The following is a 13,209-nucleotide window of genomic DNA, read 5'->3' as shown; positions in this document are numbered from 1 at the left end:
TAGATTCTCTGCTTTAGAGTTTTTTCATTGGATTCAGATTACAGAACAAACAAACAAACAAAATGACGGGGATCATTGCAGGTGAGGACAGAGAAGAGAGCTGGGACAAGAAAAGGGAAAGCACAAGACATCGCAGTAGCTGGGACATGGGGTGTGGGGGACACTGATTTAGGAAGGATTCAAGGCTGTGTTGACAGGCAGTGTGGCCCAAGAGGAAGGAGAAGCAGAGCCCTAGAATCTCTTCATGTTAACTCAGCAATGATGGATCAGAAAGAGAGGAGGTGAGATGGCCCTCCCTGGGGTTTGCTGAACATGAAGTGGGTAAAAGTAACACTGCCGTGAACTGACCTTTAGCTTCCCACATGGCAGGGCTGACTCCGACGCTTATCCGTCCACTGAGATATGGAAAGGAAGGGGCAAAGTTCCTTGAACTCTCTCTCAACAAGGGTGCCATAATTGATCATCAAAATTCCATCCTCTTCCTGGTTCTCTGATATTTCAAAAAGCTAATGGCATTCAAAGTACAGCTTCTGGGGTAGCAATCAAAGGTTCTCATGCCAGATCCTCTGAGGGCTTTCTAGATGATCGTGATAGTGAGAGCTTACCATAAGGGTGGCATCCCTGTGCCAAGAGACTTGTCTGCAACATCTCATTTAATCTCACAGCAACCCTAGGGACAATTTATTGCTGCTCTTTGGAAGAAGAGGACAAACTTTTCTTGGAAGAAGAGGCCAAGGAACTTGCCCAAGGTACAGACTAACAGTTGGCAGTCTCGGGGTCAGATATTGAGCTCAGGTAGTCTCGGGTCCAGAGTCCAAGCACAAATCCATGATTAAGCACCCTCTACTCCATGACCTCCTTGCGATCGTGTGTATTTATATATGCATTTATCTTTAGAGTTTTCATTTGTCTCTTCAAGACAATTAAAACTGCTTGCTCTAAGGAATAAGGGTCCAATACTAGCCATATGGACCCAATGCCAAAGGTGGAACAATAGCAGCCTTCCCTCTCCTTTGAAGAATCCCCCTCCTTAGAAAGGTTTCCCATTGGCCTGGGAAGCCTTCCTGTGTTGAGCTCATTTCCCTCATAAACCCTTGCTTCACCCAACTGGAGGGGCCAATGCACCACATGTTCTAGTTAAGAAATCTCTCCATTCCTGGCTCTTTCTTCTTAGTAGTGCCTACAGCTCCATTGTTGGCAACCATGAACTATGGGAGTTTCACAGAGCTCGAGGGGGAAGCTGACTCCACAGCTCAGTTCTGTAGCTGCTCATTTCTCTCACTCACTGACAGTGATAGTGCAGGTATGCATGTTCTTGAGCTACTCTTACTCATTCTCTGTGGGAAGGAAGTGTTACCCAAGCATATGCACTTAGTTATTTGCACAGATTGCAATAAAATGTTTCCCCCAACCTCAGCCACACACCTCTGCTTTCACAACGTGCATATGTGTGGACACACACACACACACACACACACACAGCAAATGCCTTGCAGTCTTAGAGCTGAGGTTCTCAACTGGTGAGCCATGGCACATGGGTGGGCCAAGAGATACTGATCTACTTTCACATTAAGGGTGGCTAGGTGAATTCATGGACAGTCTCATCTAAGGTTTTCATTATGTCATGTGATATTATAATTCTTAGTGTCTTGGAGTGAACAAGATTGGAATATATGACACAGGTGACTTCTTCCATTATCAGTAAGAGCTTCCCAAGGGCAAGATCCAGCAATCCTGCATCTGGGTATGTATCTAAAGGAAATGAAATCAGCATGCAGAGGAGACATCATCTCCACTCTTCTGCTTTGCAACATTATTCACAAGAGCCAAGATATGGCCACAAACTAAGTGTCCATCACCAAACAAATGGATAAGAACATGTGCTGCAGATATGCAATGGAATACTATTTGGCCATAAGAACCAAATCCTGTCATTTGTGACAACACAGATGAACCTGGAGGACATCATATTAACTGAAAATAAGCCAGGCACAGAAAGATCAACTGCAGGACCTCACTTATATGTACAATTTTAAAACGTTGAGCAGGAAGCAGAGGAGGGGAGATGTTGGTCCAAAGACACACAGCTAGATGAGAAAGAGAAGCACAAGAGATCTATCGTCGATTGATTGTATATCCTCCTCTGAGAAGTGTCTGTTCAGGTCCTTGGCCCATTTGTTGATTGGGTTATTTGTTATCTTATTGTCTAATTTTTTGAGTTCTTTGTATACTCTGGATATTAGGGCTCTATCTGAAGTGTGAGGAGTAAAAATTTGTTCCCAGGATGTAGGCTCCCTATTTATCTCTCTTATTGTTTCTCTTGCTGAGAAAAAACTTTTTAGTTTAAGTAAGTCCCATTTGTTGATTCTTATTATTAACTCTTGTGCTATGGGTGTCCTATTAAGGAATTTGGAGCCCGACCCCACAATATGTAGATCGGAGCCAACTTTTTCTTCTATCAGACGCAGAGTCTCTGATTTGATATCAAGCTCCTTGATCCATTTTGAGTTAACTTTTGTGCATGGCGAGAGAAAGGGATTCAGTTTCATTTTGTTGCATATGGATTTCCAGTTTTCCCAACACCATTTGTTGAAGATGCTATACTTCCTCCATTGCATGCTTTTAGCCCCTTTATCAAATATAAGATAGTTGTAACTTTGTAGATTAGTCTCTGTGTCCTCTATTCTATACCATTGGTCCACCCGCCTGTTTTGGTACCAGTACCATGCTGTTTTTGTCACTATTGCTCACCATCTCTAGCAGTCAGAGAAATGCAAATCAAAACCACCCTAAGATACCATCTCACTCCAGTAAGATTGGCAGCCATTATGAAGTCAAACAACAACAAGTGCTGGCGAGGATGTGGGGAAAAGGATACACTTGTACATTGCTGGTGGGACTGCAAATTGGTGCGGCCAATTTGGAAAGCAGTTTGGAGATTCCTGGGAAAGCTGGGAATGGAACCACCATTTGACCCTGCTATTGCCCTTCTCGGACTATTCCCTGAAGACCTTAAAAGAGCATGCTACAGGGATACTGCCACATCGATGTTCATAGCAGCACAATTCACAATAGCTAGACTGTGGAACCAACCCAGATGCCCTTCAATAGATGAATGGATAAAAAAAATGTGGCATTTATACACCATGGAATATTACGCAGCACTAAAAAATGACAAAATCATGGAATTTGCAGGGAAATGGATGGCACTAGAGCAGATTATGCTTAGTGAAGCTAGCCAATCCCTAAAAAACAAATACCAAATGTCTTCTTTGATATAATGAGAGCAAGTATGAACAGAGTAGGGAGGAAGAGTAGGAAGAAAAGATTAACTTTAAACAGAGACATGAGATGGGAGGGAAAGAGAGAGAAAAGGGAAATTGCATGGAAATGAAGGGAGACCCTCATTGCTATACAAAATTACATATAAGAGGTTGTGAGGGGAATGGGAAAATAAACAAGGAGAGAAATGAATTACAGTAGATGGGGTAGAGAGAGAAGATGTGAGGGAAGGGGAGGGGGGATAGTAGGGGATAGGAAAGGTAGCAGAATACAATAGTTACTAATAGGGCATTATGTAAAATTGTGGATGTGTAACCGACGTGATTCTGCAATCTGCATTTGGGGTAAAATTGGAGGTTCATAATCCACTTCAATCTAATGTATGAAATATGATATGTCAAGAGCTTTGTAATGTTGTGAACAACCAATAAAAAAAAAGAGAGATCTATCGTCTAGCATCGTGACTACAGCTTATGACGACATACTGTACTTCTGATAAATGCACAATGGATGCCAATTGTTCCTATCACCAAAGTGGCAACTATGTGAGTTAATGCATTTGTTAGTGGATTGAACTATTCTACAATGTATACATGTTTTAAAACACCAGGTTGGACAGGATAATGCATAGAATTTTATCTGTGAATCAAACTAGAAGAATCAGATGGAAAGTGTAAAGGTCTCAAGAGAAGCATCAAGCTAATTAAATTCTCAGAACCTTCAACAGCCCCCATAGGAAACTTCAGTATTGCCAGGGATTCAAAGCAGCTCAGAGAGTGAAGATTTAGATCTGCATGATACAGTACCATTACCACAAGCCACATATGGCTCCTGAGCACTTGAAATGAGGCAAGACTGAATTGAGATGTGTTTAAGTGCAAAAATACCAAATCTTGGAGTCTCAGTGGAGACTCAATAACATAAAAACTCAATTTGAAAAAAAATCGATTACAGATTGAGACAATAATTAGGATATAGTAGGTAGTAATCCCATTGCTCCTTTTACTCTTTTAAATGCATCTGCCAGAATGTTTTCTATTTTTGTTTGGGCAATGATGATTTGGAAGACAAGAGTCCTTTGATTTATAAAGTATAAGTGCAAGGTAGTATTACCCAGTGGAGTGACAAACATATTATAGCTGCCCAGGTAAATTTTTTCTTTCCAGTGACCAGCCAGAGCTTATAATCCTACCTGATGTTTCACAGATTTTACACACACACACACACACACACACACAGGTATTATGACAGTTATATATACACATATATACATGACAGTTACATATATGTGTGTGTGTGTATATATATATATATATATATATATATATATATATATATAATTAATTTAAGTATATTTTAGATGCTATAATTCTGGGCATCTTCAGGAACCTATGGCTGTGAAGTCTTTTACCTGTTCCTCTAGTCACCATGGCAGCAGCAATTTGTTCCTTTGGGTTAACAGAGCATCCATCCCACAGAGTTCATAATCTTCTCAACTGTAATACCAGGCCCTTATTATAGAACTGCTGCTGCTCATTGACTGTCACCCCATGCCATGCACCAGGTTGTGTGTTCTACGTCTACTACTCCGTTTGATGCTCACATAGGGTCATCAGGGTAATTGCAAATGAGGAAAGTGGGATTTAGACAATAACTGTCCAAGCCAGCTTCAGCCTCATCTCAAAACCTGAGCTCCCATACTTTCTGCTGCACTGCCTCCTACAGCCCGGGCACTGGAAAGCAGCGGCTCCCGGTAGGAGCAGGAACGTGCATGTTTTGAGGGGATGGCAACACCTCGCTCCTCCCCAAGCCTCTAAGAATATCATCTCTGCTTTTTGGCCTTGGTTCCCCAGGGAGAGCTGCCCTCAGCACTGGGCTGGAGAGCTAGCTGGGAGCCTTTCACACAAGCGGAGAGGAAATGCCAGGAAGTGGGAGGGCCTCTGGTGTCTCCAGACAAGAAGCTGAAGAGGGTGGAGGAGTCAGAAGGGACATCCTGCCCCACTCTAGATAGCTGCCCACTAGAGAGAAAGGCCAAAGGCCACTCCGGGTGACACACAGATCACTCACAGGCACAGATGGACAAAAGTATAGCATCACAAGAGGCCGATGTATAGGATATATTATATATTCTATTTGCTCAGTATTTGTGCCACTGTGACAACAAAGGAATTCTAGGAAAACCTAAATTGTATGGAAAGTGGCTTGGGAAGTAATTACATCACTATCAATCACTAAGTATCTTTGAATACCAAGTACCTGGAGCAGGCATTCACCTCTCCTCCCTTCTACCTTCTGAAAGATTTTGCTCTTCATGCTAGAGTTTCATGTGAGAGGAGAGGAGCAGTTATCAGAGAGATAGGAGCAAAACTGCAAAGTAAGCCTGCACACCTGTAATTCCAGCAACTTGGGAGGCTGAAGCAAGAGGATTGCAAGTTCAAGGCCAGACTCAGCAACTTAAGTAGACCCTCAGCAAGATCCTGTCTCAAAATAAAAAGGACTGGAGATGTGACTCAGTAGTTAAGTGCTCCTGGATTCAATCCCCAGAACTCAAAACAACAAAACAAACAAACAAAACACAGGACCATGAAGTAAATATTAAGAAAGCTAGCATTTAGACCAGACCAACCTAGCAAACTCCAGGTTTAGCTTGCCAGGAGAAACTTGTGTTGAAAGTATTGACTACAAGACCCAGATTTTCAAGAGCACCTGCTCAGGTTTCAAAGGCTCATTCCTTGAATAGGTGTGAGAAGCACAGGGTAAACATCAGATGGCTGAAATATACAGGAGACAGGCGGGGCCCCTAGGAGGAAGGGATTCTCTACCCCATGCACAGGTCCTTGTAGAAACATAACCTGACCTTATCAGTCAGCCAAGATCAGTGTCTTCCAGGAGTAGTATGTCCCTGTGGTTACCTAAAGGAGCAGGCTTTGAATCCTGAGGATTCATTTTGCTGCTGACTTCCCAATTCAGGCTTTATTCCACTTCCTAAGGCTTCTGGAACCTTTGCTGAGTGGAAACCTCATTTTCAGAGACTGTGAAAAAGTATTTGCAAGAAGACACAACAGCAAAATCTGAGTTCACACCCTGACAGGCAATAGCCACTTTTACCTGCTTTCATTTCTGGAATGGTGAGTGCAAGATGTGCTCTACCTTCAGGAGCGCTCCTGTTAGGAAATTTGCTGTTATCCACCCCAGCCTGACACCTGATAGTACTTAGTTAGGAATCTACCCAGATCCTAGTATCTTAGGGCAAGAAGCTGGTAAGGTCAGAGGTCCATGTCCTCTGTCCTTCCCCACTTAACTGTCAAGGAAATTGAGGCTCAATGCTGTCTCATTGACTCTGGAGAGCCGGGGGGACCATGTCTTTCCCCAGAACACACCAGGAGGTGAAAGGGTGTGCTGGTTACCTTTGCCTCTTCCTTGGACCATTACAGAGTCCTCTTAGTGTATCTTGTCTCAGTCCAAGTAGGCCCCACACCTTTTTCTGCCTCTCACCTTCTCCAGTTCATTTAACTGCCAGGTTTCCATTATGATCAGGCCACTGATTTACAAAGGGAGGCCAGGGGTAAGCAGGAAGAGAGGTTGGGCAAGCTTGGAGGCCTATTATCCTGGTAACGGCTAATCTTATCTGGTCTGGATGCCGAACAGCTGGCCCTAGACCTGGTTTATGGCCTAAGCTGGTCCACATTCAGGAAAGCATAAATCAGCCAGAGAGCCTCCCTGAATCCAGTAGCTAGGTAGCAAAGGCCTAGCTCACTGACAAAGGAGCCACCTCTGAACCTCCGCTGGCCAAGCTCAGGCTACGTTTGTTCCGAAGTATCCTGGGATGAAACAACACGGCCTCTTCCATCAACCACTGTGGTACTGGCAATTTGTAAGCATAAGAATTTCCCAGAAGGGGAGAAGACTGGAGGAGAGAAGTGGAGAACAGCAAGACCCTCTGGCAGCCACAGTCCTATGACTCCCCCTAGCCTGGTTTTAACCTCAGGCATTTCCACTCCAGCCGAATTGCACAAATTGCCTGTAACTATGGCAACAGTTTCCAGCAGAGGATGACCATTACCTGAACTGCTCCATTTCTGTCTCCCTCCTCTTCTGAGGGCAAGGTGGGGGCAGGGGGGAGTGGAAGGGACTGAGCTCAGCAGAGCGCAATTAGGGCCCACAGAGGTAGACCAGGTGTCTAGAAGCAGGAGAACCCAGATCAGCATGGGGTGCTCCAGACCTGAGGACCTAAGGCTTAATTAAGCCTTTGATTTTACTCCACAAGTGCAAGTCTGTAGGGTTTATTTTTAATCAAAACATTCAATTTCTTCCTTAGAGCAAAGACATCAAGACAAAAATATATATATATAAAATTAAAGCAAATAAAATACCCCACTCCCATGATTCCCATCCCCTAAAATAACATTTTAATGACTGTGTGATATTCAATTATACAGAATTGTTACATATTGTTTAACCAAGCCCCTACTATTGGCTATGAAGATATTAGTTTGTGGCTAATACCTGAGTGTTAGAAATAAAATTTGATTCTATATGATCATATGATCTTATTTGTTTAGGATAGACCCTCAAAATTAGAATTTCTGAGTCAAAGATACACATATTCTTAGGGTTTGTGAATGTGTATTGAAAAACTGCTATCATCAATCCTACTAGCAGTGTACCTCTGTTTCTTGAATTCTCACACCAACATTGAACATCATTGATATTTTCTTCTGCTTTGGCCATGCTTACTTGTAAGCATTTGAGAATACAAAATGCTTATTACAATTAATATTAATCTGTGTGCTTAAAGGCCCAATGCGGTGTTAGATCTGCAACTCCAAGAGACGCACACTGTTCCTGGCTTCAAAAATTCTCATCAGAAAGGCAGTTTGAAAACACTAAGAATCAAAGATCATCCAGAGTAGGAATACAAATTTTAAAAGCTTATATGGTAGGGGAAGAAGGGACACCAAGGGTATAACAATATATTATCTCTAGCATCCTAGGTTTGAGACCGTGGCTTTCCAATGACACACCCATTAACAACCCTCCCTTATTGAGTTTCTACCAAATGTGAGGGACTATGCTAATTATGTAATCTCACGGTATCTTTGGACATCATCTGAGCGGGTGTTATTACGCTCATGGTGAAATGGAGGAAACTGAGGCACAGATCTAACTGATCACCCAAGGTCTCACACATCTGATAAACATCTGAGCCAGAAAGATCCACGGTATTCTATCTGTAATTAGGATGAGGGAGTGTTTGGACTCAGGATTTTGCTCTAAGCTGTCCTAGTAGAGGAGGGAGAGAGAGAAACAGAAGCTCAGGGAAGCACCAATTATGGCAAATTTGCTTTAGAGAAATGTAAACCCCATATTCCACAGGTTTAGGAATTTCCCTCTGAGGTGAGCCAGAGCTGAGGGTCTGGATTCCACCTGGGTGGTCTTGTAACTGAAAGAAGTTAAGTAGAGAATGGCTATTGGCTGTTTCTTCCCTTCTCTCACTTCAGACAATCAGGGTTTCTCGGACCTTAGTGTCTAGTGATAGATGATAGGAATCTAATCAAAGGAGATGCCCAGATCCACCCCGAGACATTCTGGTGGAGAGGGTCTGGAGCAGGGCTCTGGAATATGGACTACCAGGAGAGACTGGTATAAGTAGTTCCTAGATGAAGTTTTGAGAACCACAGCAAGCTTACTAGGTATTAAAACACCTAATCCTGAGGTGATGTGGGATGCCAGCACCTTTCCTAACAGAGTGATCCGAAAAAGAGCCCGGGGTAGGTGGGAATTCAACCCTCCAGATGGGTGTGGATGTGCCTAGCTAATGGCTGGGCCATCTTACCTGAGGGAGGCTGTGCCCTCCCAAGAGACCTTTCATTCCTGCCATACATCAGACAATGAAGAGCTGCTCTCAGCTTCTTGCCCTGATCTATGAAAATGGAGGGCTAAGACTTATCCAATCCATGGGACCCCAAGCTCAGGTGAGGGAGATGGACTGCCTGCTTGTTAGTGGATTATCTTTTAGACATTAGCTCACTCATTCTAGGAAATATCCCTATAAGATAGCTTCAGCAGGAGATAATAATTGTCATTACTACTAGCTACGCCCCTTCATCACCATCATTACCATTACCACCATAACCATTATCAAACCTAATAGCGATGAAGCTAGGCATGGTGGTGCACGTCTGTAATCCTGGTGATTTGGAGGCTAAGGCAGGAGGATTACAAGTTTGAGGCTGACTTAGTCAACTTAGCAAGACCCTGTCTCAACATAAAAAAAGGTCTGGGGGTGTAGCTCAGTGGAAGAGACTTCCTCCCCTGGGGTTCAATCCCCAGTGATTTCTTAAAAGTAAAATCCACAAACTAACATTGATGAATGACCCTTTGCATAGGCATTGTACCAAGGACTAGATTTGGACGGCTATTTTAATCCTTACCATATCGCTTTGAGGAAGACCTCATTATAGTTTGTCCCCATTTTATAGATCTCAAGTGGAAGGCACAGAGAGAGGAAGTAACATGACCCAGGTCACACAGAATACTAGCACAGGCCATCTGGCTACCTTTGGGTGGGTCCTATAACTCTTATTTTACTGGTAGAGGGGGACAGAAAAGTCATGTCACTTGCCCAAACACAAAGATTATCAGTGGTGTCACTGGATCAATGACCTGAGTTTGCTGACTCCATGCTCCAGCCTTTGTGAAAGACTGCTGCTCCTAATTGTTAGGACAGACTCAGAAGCAGGGGGTATCTGTTAATTAACAGCACTGGAGGGGAAGCAAGTTGTGGGCCTCAGGAGATTCTGCACTATCACATGGGTTCCAGGAACGAGTGGCCAGGAGGCTGAGCCTCTCAGGGTTCTGCAGTGTAACATGCCATCCCGGACTCTCAGGACAGGTCCCAAACCCCCACCAGAAGCTGTGCTCTGCTAGGGTCTGAATGCCATGGTGATCACCTAACACTAGGACCGATGCTCTTTGCCAGTGTGCTGGGGACTTGCCTTGAAGCTGCCAAAATCACTGTGGGCTTCCATGCCCCTGGACCATCGCCCATCCCTGCAGTGTGCAGAGGCGGGGGGCAGGCCATGGACAAGGTCAACTCAGAGCCAGTGGGCCTGGGAAACTTCAGCTGGGAGTTCACTTACACCGACTCCACCTGCAGTGCCAAGGAGTCCCTTGCTCTTTTTATCAACCAGGTCCGGAGAGGACACATTTCTGCCCTGTTTGGACCAGCATGCCCTGGAGCAGCAGAGGTACAGTATACTGTCTACTGCAAACTTTAGCTCTTTCCATTGGAAGACGTAGTCTTGACGATTACAGCATAGACGTGAATAATCTCTTGGCAAGGATCATGTTATTTTAACAATAGCTGTGTAGTTCTTGGAAACCATTTTTTATTTTAGATGTAATTAGAACAGTTAACATTCTCTTTTTAAAAAAGCCTTTCAAATAAACAATCGTTAGTTCTCATGTGCTCTTACTCTGCCTGCTGATTGTTGATGGTTGGAACTTAGTGCTGTTGTTTATGACTGCCTTTATTCACTTCACTGTCGACAGACACATGGCTTGGAAAAACTAAGAGGAAAACCAAGGCATGGTGTTTTTTTTGTTGTTGTTGTTTGTTTGTTTGTTTTTGTTTTTGGTACTAGGGGTTGAACTCAGGGGCACTTGACCACTAACCCATATCCCCAGCCATATTTTGCATTTTATTTAGAGACAGGGTCTCTCTGAGTTGCTTAGTGCCTCGCCATTGCTGAGGCTGGCTTTGAACTTGTGATCCTCCTGCCTCAGCCTCCTGAGCCATTGGGATTACAGGTTTGGGATATCATGCCTGGCAAGGCTTGGTTTTAAATATAAAGTTATCAATTGTTTGAGCAGGTTTTCCTCTGGTGTGTGTGATAAACTATTCAGGGATGATGCAAGTATTTGGAAGACTGAAGTATGACAGAGTGCTTTAAACTTAAGCAAGCAAATAAGGAAAATGAATGCTTTGTGTTTGGTTAATGGAATTAGCTGGGTTGATGTCCTCAGGTATCATGACATCTGAGAGAAGTTGATGTACAGGGTGAATAGGAAGGAGCTTCACAATCTCATTCCCCTCCATATGTAGAATTCTCAGTAGTTGGTGCTGTACAATTAAGTTCAAGTTTAAATTTGCATCTTGGTGTCTCCTGCAATTCCCCACTTGACGCATTTCTAGTTGTCCAAGGTCTACCCATTCTTCAAAGTCAACCTCAAGTGTCATGGGGCTTTTCTTCAGCAGCCCCCTCACCCTCCATATCCCTAATTCCTTAATTAAAAGTAATGTATTACTTTTCAAACTCCTATAAATATATTGTCTGTAAATTTTGGAGGGTATATTTAATTCTAAACTATCTTTTCTATATCTTAGTTCCTGTACTTGGCCATAAGCTCCTTTAAGAACAAGTTCTCCAAAGTTCCTTGTGAATTATGAGATCCTAAGGAAAAATGTGTAAGAAGAAAACAAAAAGAAAGAAAGAGTGACTGAGTAGCTATGAACATGGGTTCTGGAACCATATAGCCTGAGTTTCAATGCTTCTGCACTATTTGATGGCTATATAACTGATCTCTGCATCTCTATTTTCATATTTAAAAAAGTTGAAATAAAATACTAAGTTCTTAGTAGAGTTCTTTGCACATAGTGACTGGTCAGTTAACTCTTGCCTTTATATCTTTCGTCCTCTGAGGAATTGCATCTACAAATTGATTCCAAGACATTCCAACATTCCAAAAGAGAGGGTCCAATAAGACCCACAGACTTCCTGAATCTGAGGTTTATGCAGATACTTTACTTTGAGGTTTGAGTGTTGCATCAACTCTACGGTGAAAAGATGTCCTCTTGGTTTCTTTCAAGGGTGCTGGTTTGCTGGCTTCTGAGTGGAAGATCCCTGTTTGACTTTGTTGGCTCAATGGCCAAGTTGAAGAGCCATTTTTTGTATGATACTTGCGTTGACACTTGTGCTATCCAAGCAGGAAGAAGGTGACGTGCTTCAGAAAAGGTCTACCTTTCTGAAGGTTTCCAACCTAGGTCTCTCGTACCTAGGTTGGAAACACATTGGGTTGTTTGGATGCCACTCTGGGCCTCCTCCTGAGATAGTGGGAATGAGCTATGGAGGGTTGTGGAGATGAACTAAAATCCCATTTCACCATCACTGCCAGCATGAGACACACCAGCAGTAACCGAGTCCTCCGTCAGGAGGATCTCAGAAGCATGTCACCAGTCGCCAGGGGAAAGTCGGAAAGAAATTTTCTTTGCTTATATTCAGAGCATCAAATAGGTTGGGCAAAGTTTTTGAGTACAATTAAGAACTCTTCACTTTGCCTAAAGTGTAATCTCAGGTGCTATAGTGTAAGTTCTAGAAGTATATTCCAGGTAAGCCGGGTCCTGGACTTTGGTAGCTGTTCAGAGCATGGGTTCTGGAGACAGACACACTTAGCTTTGATTCCTGCCTCTGACACTTTCTAGCTGTGTGCTCCTAGGAAGTGCCTTAACCTCTCTGTGCCTCAGATCCCTCACCTGTAAAACAGAGACCACCATCCTACCTCCCCTCTAGGAAGGCAGGGATTAAGAAAGGTCACATGGGACACAGGAGCAGTGCAGAATCTGGACAGCAGGTCAACATAGGGCAGCAGATATTTTTGTGGTGCTGCTTAGAAGACTCTCTTTCCTAGCACGGGTTGGTCACTGACTCCTTTCTGATCTTCAAATAAACTAAGCTCTTATGGCCTTGGGACTGTGGGATTTGCTTATCCTTCTTCCCAGAGTGCCACCCAATGCCACACCCCACCCAGCATTCCTCTTGCTTTCCAGATGGGTCCAGCGCCCACCTCATCAGAGCAGCTGTCCCTTGCTGTTCCATGCAGAGCTGTTCCCCCTCCCCCACTAATGAGAGGCTTCTTTGAGCTCTT

Source organism: Spermophilus citellus (assembly GCF_964194105.1).
Source record: "Spermophilus citellus genome assembly, chromosome: 15".
NCBI classification, from domain to species: Eukaryota; Metazoa; Chordata; class Mammalia; order Rodentia; family Sciuridae; genus Spermophilus; species Spermophilus citellus.
Note: the sequence above shows the minus strand (reverse complement) of the source record.